General features: G+C 34.5%; 1 non-coding gene across 1 annotated transcript; it reads right to left on the bottom strand.

The window, feature by feature from the left end:
- Positions 1-1,038: 1,038 nt before the first annotated feature.
- On the bottom strand, positions 1,039-1,121 carry TRNAL-UAA (transfer RNA leucine (anticodon UAA)). Its single transcript has one exon. It is a non-coding gene; the product is annotated as a tRNA-Leu (tRNA).
- Positions 1,122-10,039: the final 8,918 nt, after the last annotated feature.

Below are 10,039 nucleotides of genomic sequence, written 5' to 3'. Positions count from 1 at the left end.
CACGCACAGATGATTTTGAGCCTCAACCACCTGATGAAATGGCTCCAAAATGAACCCCTATCTCTAATAAGCTCTTCAAAATGATCATGTGATCCACACCATCACCAAATACCTCATCTCCTTGAAAATCCCTGACTGGTAGAATGCAACTGATTAGGGTTGACTAGAGGTCAAAACCCTAATCCCAAAGAATCTGAGCATAAACAATGAGCCTTTGAGGAAGACATAACCATGATGATGATGATGTACCATTGCAACCAAGATAATTCTCAACCTCCTTGAAGGACCAAGAAACCCTAATTGGAGCACAAACCCTCAGATGATTGGTGATCAATTTATGAGACCCTCAGGCTTGCATCTCTTAACCTCTCTATCTCCTGAGAAAGACTTTGGAGGATGACTTGTCTTTTCCACATGATATGAAATATGCAATGACTAATGCCCTAAATATGAAATGCAATATGCTAAGCTAGTCCCAAGAGAGGAGGGCAAATTTTGAGGTGTTACACTAAGCTACATATTTTTTGAATACATTTCCAACAAAAAAGCTTGAAAATATTACACAAGAGGAAACATGGCCTGGACTTAAACCGAATCTAAGTCACTTGAGAGTTTTCGGTTCGATAGCATATTAACGTGTGGCGGAATAACTTAGAAAGAAATTGGGTGATAATGGAGAATTGATTATTCTTGTAGGGTATCACTCTACCGGTGGTTACAAAATATTTGACGCAACAAATAGAAGGATCATGATTAGTAGGAATGCCATTTTCAACAAAATAAAAGAGTTGCAGTAGAGTGCAATCGGTTGTCATAATATGTCAACCAGTTACACTAATAAGAAATGCATTGATGCAGTGCTGGAAGGTACAAAACCAGCCCCCGTTGAAGACAAAATGGAAGAAAATGTTAGAAGATCATCAAAGCAAAAAAGTATTTAATTTGGTGAGAAAAAAAATTATTTTAAAAAAATTGAAGTAGAAAATATTTGTATAACATTAGTTTTTATGTAGTATACAACAATTAGGAAAAAAACATTGCTGGCTGTGGGGTTCGAAGCCACGCGCACTTACGTGCAGAAGATCTTAAGACTTCCCCCTTAACCTCTCGGGTAAACCAGCTTGTTGTTATTTTTTCACATACAATAATTAATCAAAATAATTTTCACTTAGATTTAATGTCATGAACAATCTAGAATTAAGAAGAAACTTATAACCAATCCCATCCTTACAAAATCAACAAAACCCTAACGTAGAAAAATTCCTTACTCCGTATTAAATTAAATCAAATGATTTTACATTTATTCGTCTTCAATGGTGGAACTTTTGGCATCAATTTTGGCACAGAGAAAGACATAGTGAATTATCCATTCTACTTCAATATCGGAGCATGCAGACAGAGTGATCGATGCTCTAGGCTCCACAAGAAGCCAAGCATCAGCCTACCATCTCTTTCCCCCCTCTCTCTCTTTCTCTCTCTCCATACTCGATAATTTCCACCAATCTTGTGGTTCTAAGTTTCAACAGTAAACATATATGTTTATGTTGGTACTTTTGTGACACCATTATTAAAAAAATTGAAGCACCCGGAACTAGGACAATGTCTATACACTATATTGATTAGTGGTTGAAGTCTATCGGTAGTGATGCCTTTGTGTTAAAATAAAAACAAAAAGTATATAGTGTTTAATAAGCGCACAAAATCACTAATAAAACCTTTAAAACTCATTTTTAATGATGTTCAAACTAAAGTGACTCCCTATGAGGATGAATAGTATGATCTTTCTAGTCATAATATTGAGCAAGGTGTTACTGAGAATATAAGAAACAATGTGCAGTCTATTGAAGCATATGAAAATTTAGATGATGATAAAGATAGTGATACTAAAAGAAAATAACCATCAACAAGTATTATTAAGAATCATCCTACAGATAGCAAGACTTGGAAAGCATTCATTAAGGGCTGGGAACATCTGTTATGAAGGACAAAGATGGGAAGGCTACTACTGACTTGAAGCTGAATAGGACTGGTCTAAGGAACAAGATGAATGAGCTCTTAGAAACTTTGAAGCTGTGAATTCTCTATTCAATGGAGTTGACAAAAACATATTCAGGTGAATAAACACTTGTATTTGGCGAAAGATGCATGGGAAATTCTCAGAACCACCCATGAAGGCACATCTAAAGTGAAGATGTCTAGAGTTCAGCTTCCACTACCAGATTTGAGAATCTAAAGATGAAAGATGATGAGAGTATTCATGATTTTCACATGAATGTTCTTAAAATTGAAAATTCATCTAGTGCTTAGAAGAGAAGATGTCAGAAGAAAAGCTGGTTAGAAAAATTCTCAGGTCCTACCTAAGAAATTGACATGAAGGTCACAACCATTGAAGAAGCCCAAGACATCAGCAACATGAGAGTAGATGAACTTGTTGGGTCACTCCAACTTTTGAATGGGTATTAGTGACATATATGAAAGAAGAACAAGAGCATAGATTTGTATCCAACACTGAAGATGGAGAGGACCAATATGACTTGGATACTGATGAGGGAATGTATAATGCTATTGGACTTCTTAAGAGATAATTCAACAAGGTGCTGAAGGGAATGGACAGGAAGTCGAGACCAAATGTCAAGAACATCTCATCTGACATCAGCAAGAATAGTGATTCATAGAGAAAAGAAAGAATAGAAGAAAAGCCAATCAGGGAAAAGGTATTCAGTGTCATGAATGTGAGGGTTTTGGTCAAAGTAATGTCCACGTATCTCAAGAAACAAAAGAAGGGTTTTCTCTTTCTTCCTATGATGATTCTGAAGGTGAAACTGATGATGAAACTACTTAGCAAGTTACAGGTTTCACTGGTATATATGAATCTGATGAAGATTATGTTGGATAAATAAATCCAGCGTCACCCTTAGGGATTCGAATGGGCTTAACATCCCAACCCATGGTGCTTAGAGGGAGCTTACAAACCTCGCTTTAGGTGGAGCCCCTGAGGGCTCATACTATAAGGAAATAAAGTTGCAACCTCACTAACAGCAATTGCTTTTAGCGCAGTGGTAAGCGCTTGATCATACAAGTGGTATCAGAGCTTGGTTATGGGTTCGAATCCCCCCGGCTGACACTGGGGAGGGGGGGGGGGGAGAGATTGTTTGATAAAAAATCCAGCGTCACCCTTAGGGATTTGAATGGGCTTAACATCCCAACCCATGGCGCTTAGAGGGAGCTTACAAACCTCGCTTTAGGTGCAGCCCCTGAGATCTCATACTATAAGGAATAAAGTTGCACCCTCACTAACAGCAAATGCTTTTAGCACAGTGGTAAGCGCTTGATCCTACAGATTATTATGATGAGGATGTCTCTTATGATGAATTAGTTGCTTCCTACAAAGAGCTTTGTGTCAGAAGTGAAGAGGTGTGTAAGACAGGAGAAGAGCAAAAGAGAATCGTAGCTCAACAACAAGCTGAAAAAGAGAAACTTTATCTATTGTAACTGATCTTGAAAATGAGGTAACTCTATTGTCTTCTAAACTTGAAAATATGACCAAATCCATAAGAATGTTGAACAATGGGTCTGATATGCTAGATGAAATACTTTAAGTTGGAAAAACGGTTGGAAACTTAAAAGGCATAGGTTTTAATTACCAATAGCAAAATAAACAAGGAAAAACCCCTGTCACAAAATTTATTCCTCCAGAAAGGAGTATGAGCCCATGATGTCCAACCAAATGTTACAACATCCTGCCAGACATTAGGAAACTCAAACTAAAGTCAAGTTTTTGCCTTGGAAATGTCATTATTGTGGTAAATATGGACATATAAAGCCTTTTGCTACATACTGCATGGTTATTGAAAACATCCAACACATCCTAGGGCTAATCATGTAATGATTAAAACTAGAAAGGAGTGGAAACCTAAGCTTGTTCCACATGAAACTACTTGTTCTTCCACATGCCTAATGTCCAAGGAAGGTGAAGTCAAGTTGTGGCACCAAAAGCTTGGACATCTGAATCTCAAAGGGATATCTCTTGGTTACTCTACAAACAGTAGAGCTTACAAAGTATTTAACTCCATAACCAAGGGCGTGATGGAATCCATTAATGTTGTGGTTGATGATTCAACTAGGTGTAAAAGGGACTAATGCCGATGAATATGTTGGAACATCATCTCAGCAGACTAATGCTTCAGAAAATGTGGAAAACATTGAGTCAAACATTGAGTCAGCAAGGAATGAATCAGATGCTTCAGCTGACATATGAGCTGTTTATTTTTTGTTTGATTTTGCATGTTTTTTGTAGGCCTTTTCCTTGATTATTGCACCTCTGTGTGCCATGGTCTGTACCTCTAACTCACATGTTCTACTACTGCTTTGCTCTATTGTTTTGTTACCATTGATGAAGGTTTGCTTGGTTTGTCATATACTGGCTAAAAGGGGGAGGGGAGTAGATAGTGTAGAGATGTCTAGTTATGCTCTTGATATTTTTGTATTCTCTATTAAGGTTGTTCTTTGAGGGGGGGGGGTATGCTTCCTGGTGTGACATAGGGAGTTATTTATGTGCTGCTGGTCATGACATTCAGGGGAAGTTTGATTTGTTTGTACCAAGGTTGTTGTGTACTTGTGGTGATGTCAGACAGAATGTCTTGACATTTTGTTTCAGAGAATTCTGTTTCTGCTTAGGTTGTTGTGTACTTGTTGTGATGTCATACAAAATGTCCTAACATTTTGTTTCAGAGAATTATGTTGGTGCTTAGGCTGTTGTGTGCTTGCTGTGATGTCAAACAAAATGTCCTGACATTTTGTTTCTGGAGGAGGATTGGGGTGTGAGAGTTTATTTATCTCTATGTCTTTGATGTGAGGTTGGGTTTCTACTACTTGTTTCTGTTGTGTGCCTCTGATATGTCTTGGTGTTATACCAAGTGATTGGTTTTTGTGCTTGTGATTATTGCTGTTGTTTTATCTTTTCTCCAGCTATATTATGCAAAGGTTGTTTTAGTCAAAATTTGTCAAAGGGGGATATTGTTAGTTCTGTGTTTTTATGATTGGTAGCAATTTTGTTAAAACTTGCACAACAAGATGTTGAGCAAGATGTCGTGACATGTTGATCAAACATCTTTGCATGTTTTGTTTTACTTGGAAGAATTATTTTATTGTGAGATATTTGAAGAATCTCTGAATATTTAGCTATCATATTTGGCGTCCAAGAAGGTTTATTTCAGGAACTCTTGTTTCATTTTCAACTGTGCACTTGCTTCATAAAAAGGGATTTTGATACATTTTAAGGAAGCATTAGATCAAATTTGATTTGATTCTGCAGAAGATTGTGCAGAATGGATGTTGAAACATTTAAGGAAATATTTGATTTGATTCTGCAGACAGATATCAAAACATTTAATGAGACATCAGAGTTGAATTGATTTAACTTGATTTGATTTGTTTTGGATCTGCTTATTTTTTATGCCTAAGCCCATGCTTACAAAAGGCAATATAAAGAGGGAGTTACTAAACCTAATGTACCAAAGAGAGAGTTGCGCTGGAAATTGTTGTTGTTAGGGTTTAGTTGTTGTTGTTATTTGTGAGCCATTCTAGTATCTCTTTGATACTTGAATTGGATTGAGTTAATTGAGTTATAATTGTGAATCACTCATGAGCTTTTAAGAAAGAGTGCATTATGTTTCATTGGAAGTTTATCTTTTGTTCTTTGTTTGTTTTTTAGTTATTCTCATTGTTGTGTGATTGAAGAGAAGTGAGAGGGGTCTCATATCTAGGTATGCCCTAGATAGAAATTACACGGGTAGCGATTAAGTGAGAAGTTTGAAAAACCATTGGCTATTTAGAACTTCAATCTAATACTGTTATTGTTCTGGTGTGACATATCCTAAACTTGGTGTTCTGACATCGTATACAACATCTGTTATCTGCATAATTGTTTATAGTGTGACATATCCTAATCCTGGTGTTGTGACATCGTATACAACATCTGTTATCTGCTTACTATTATTGTTGTTTGAAGTCCTGATATTAGTGTCGTGACATCGCATACGAGATCTGATATTTGCGTACCAGAATTATCAAAATTGAAAGGTTTGACGTTGATAAATATTTTTCTCATATTGCCCGTCTTAAAGCCATCATATTTTTACTAGGAGTATCTTCTCTCATGAAATTCAAACTTTACCAGATGGATGTGAAAAATTCCTTACTCAATAGGTACTTGAATGTAGAAATCATTGAGGATGTTAATGATGTCAATGACATGGATGGTGTCAATGAGAAGGGTGATCATGTGGAAGTCATCAAGGATATTGAAATTGATGTCAACAACATGGATGCTGTCATTTTGAAAGAAAATAGGAATCTTATTATAATTCAAAGTTATGTTGACAACATTATGTTTCGAGGGAGGTCAAGTAAGATATTATATGATTTTGTTCTACCAATGCAAGCTAAATTCGAGATGATCATGGTAGGTGAACTTACTTACTTTATTTGTTTTCAAGTGAAGCAAATGAAAGATGGCATATTTTTTTATCAAAGTATATATGCTAGAAATATTATGAAGAAATATGGCCTGGAAAATTGTAGGCACAAATATACACCTACTACCACTCATGCCAAGCTCTCTAAAGATGAGCAAGGTGTGACTGTTGATCAAAGCCTCTACAAAATTATGATTGGTAGCCTTTTGTGTCTCTCTGTCATTTGTCCAAAAAATACTTTCTATTGGTGTGTGGCTCACTCTTAAGAAAATCCTAAGATTATTCATCCTACTCAAGTCAATAGAATCATAAAGTACATAAGTGGAACATCCGATTATGGTTTTATATTCTTCCAATACCAATTCTTTGCTAGTTGGATATTATGACATTGATTGGGAAGAAGCATAGTATAATGTTGTTGGAAGTAGTTATGCTAGACCATTATGGAGGAAACAAATGCTCAAAGAATAATGTGACACATGATTTCATGACATAATATTGTGACAACTAAAGTTCCATATATAAAAGTTATGTTAAATGCAGAAGAACAAATCCTTTTGATATTTGTCATCAATTGGTCAAGGAACTAGTTAAAGATAAGAATACTACCCTTGAGCTTGTTCGAACAGACTATCAACTAGTTATTATATTCATAAAAGCTCTGATGGTGTCCAATTCGAGAATCTCCTATCAGCTTTAGGCCATTACATTATCAACTTATAGGAATTATAGAAAGCATGGGTGAGTGTTTTTTCTGGGCATACTGGAACCTTTATTGGCACACAAATTCCATTAATAATCTCACTTGCATGTTTGAGCACAACAAAGCGAAGTTATTGTGTTTAAATTTTCAAAAAGACTACATTTTCCCGTTTTTTCTTTCGCGCTTCAAATCAATATTTAAGTCTTCAAATTCCTCAACAAAGTTCTTGATTTAATTTGAAACAATGGTAGGAGCACAGAAAGGTATGGACACTTATCGTAATGCAAAGAAGACATGAAAGAAGAAAATGCATGAAAAAATATTTTAGTTTGGAAAGTTCGTGTAGTTCGTATGAAAGGCATAGTTATTAGAGGAAAGGCATATGGTAAGTTAAGAGGTGTTTCTACTCTCGCCAAGCCTAAGGATGTCCAAGGAGTTAAGAGGTGTTCATCTCAACCATTGTCCCTGATTTGACTATTGGGTTTTCTGTGCTATGGTCTACTGTATGTATTTTTTGATCTCTTTGTTGTTGTTTGTTGATTTTTTGTGTTATGTTGTGATATTTGTTTGTATGTGTTCTAGAGATATGATTTGGAAGATTGTGTGTAAGAATGTGTTAATATATTGTCTATTATCTAGATTTGTTGCTGGTTTGTTGGTTTTCATGAGTTTTTTATGTTCTAGATAGTCTTAGTTGATTTTTGCTGCATGTTTGTACGCTATTCTCTAACCTTTCTCTCTTTTGAGGCAAATAGAGAGATAAAAGGGCACACTTTCATTTTATTATGGGATAACGTTAAAATCCTTGCTTATGTGCTATCTGTGGTATGTCCTTGAAGAAGTGTCTAATCTTTTACCTAAAAAATAGTCCAAAGGGGAGTTTGTATTATATATGGATTGACTTTTTTTATAAGGAAAATGTTGAGCAAGATGTCTCAAAAGTTGTTGAGGAAATCTTGGCTATGTGTTTCTCTATACACTATTTTTGGAAGGGTTGATTTTGGTTCGTTTGATTTTACGATTGATTCCAAATTTTGTGATCCAATAATGGTTGATTTATTCAAGATTTTACAAATTTGTGTTGTAAATATTTTGGTAAAAAAGTGATAATTATCAGAATCATTTGAAAATATTAATTTGATTTGCATTGATTGAAAATATTTAATTAGATGTGCCTTGAAGAAATTTTTTAATTGGATATGCTTTGGAGGAAATATTTGGTTTAGTCTAATATTTTGGTTAAGTGGATTTGCAAAGATATTAATTGATGATTTAATAAACAAATATTGCATGAAGATATTCAACTAGATTTTTTTTAATTACAAGATTTGGATTTTGCATTTAATGAGAAAATCACCAATTTTTGTTAATGGTGATTTATAATGTGTTTCTATTTGGGAAGAGATTCTGAATTATTTACTCAAGAGTTTATAATTATTATTTATATCAAGTAAAGACACTATTGGATTTGTCTTAATGAATATTTAGAACTGACTTTATAAAGATTCATGGAAAGCAACATGTTAAGCAAAATGTCTGACATTCTGTGTGATATCCTGTCTCATACTACTTTCTTGGCATGCATGGTGATTGAAGATTATATTGCTCCTTTGAGTTTTGTTTCCTTTTCTGTCCAATCAAGGATATGATTGTGTTAGCATGTGTTTGGATTTGGAAAAGAATTATCCTAAATTTGTTTTTAGTAAGATTGCATTTGGTGTTCTTATTTGTTCAAGATTTGTATCAATCTAGGACCCCATCATCATAATGAAGATTTAGTTGATCATGTGCATTTTGGGTCTAAAGGAAGAATAATCTGAATCAATTTAAGCAAGATTTTTTTTAATCAATAAATTCATATTAGTTTTAGATGTTATCGACCAAGATTTTAACTCAACATTTTTGAAGATTGATCTCATGTATTTTTGAAGGTTTAGTCGTTTTCAACTTCAAACCTACTGGGCTTTCTAGCTGGAATTTCGTTACCATTTGAGGAGGAAATCTACTTTGTGAAAACTTAGACCTCAAGAGAAATATATACTCTATAGGAGAGTTTTAGTTGACTCTTTGTATTTCTAGTTTGTACACTATATCCTAGGCATTAATTCTAAATCAGTTGAATACCATTTTGAATTGTATTAGAAATTTTATCTTTCATATTTTTAACTGAATAAACACACTTGGGAGAGTGCTCGAGTGAAGTGAGAGGTGTCTCAGATTAGGGAGAGTGTAGAAATTAAGATGTAATATTAGGAAAAGAGGCATTGAACTAGGTGAGTTCAAATCATTTCAATTTGTACTTTTGACTATTAAGAGTGAATTTCATTTCATTAGATTACCACCCTCCATAAGTATGTGATTTTGCACCGAACTAGGTTACCAATTCTTGTGTTATTTATATTCTGCCTATATTTAGTCTGTTATGCATTTAAATCGTCATACACATTGTTCCAACATTCTGTTTGACATCTTGTCATCCGAAGAAATGAATTTCAATAATCGTTCAACCACACTTGTGGTTGAAAATAAATGGTTAGTTGATGTATGCTAAAAAGGTAAACAAGTAAGTGCCTCTTTTAAATAAAATTATTGTTTATTCAAATATTCCTTTATAATCTTTGCATATGGATATTTTTGGCCCATCCAAAACATTAGTTTTGGTGAGAACTATTATGCCCTTGTAATACGGGTTGACTTATTCACTTTACATGAGAAATTTATTATTAGATTAAGTGATGTGTTGATGCCTTTTGAAAATTAGTCAGGGTTATCCAAAACGAGAATGGATTAGCATGAATATATCCAAAGTGATCATGGAGGTGAATTCCAAATGAGGAATTAGAACAGTTTATAATGAGAA

The sequence above is a fragment of the Lathyrus oleraceus genome, chromosome 3 (assembly GCF_024323335.1).
Source record: "Lathyrus oleraceus cultivar Zhongwan6 chromosome 3, CAAS_Psat_ZW6_1.0, whole genome shotgun sequence".
Lineage (NCBI taxonomy): Eukaryota > Viridiplantae > Streptophyta > Magnoliopsida > Fabales > Fabaceae > Lathyrus > Lathyrus oleraceus.
This window is presented reverse-complemented; position numbering and strand designations above follow the sequence as displayed.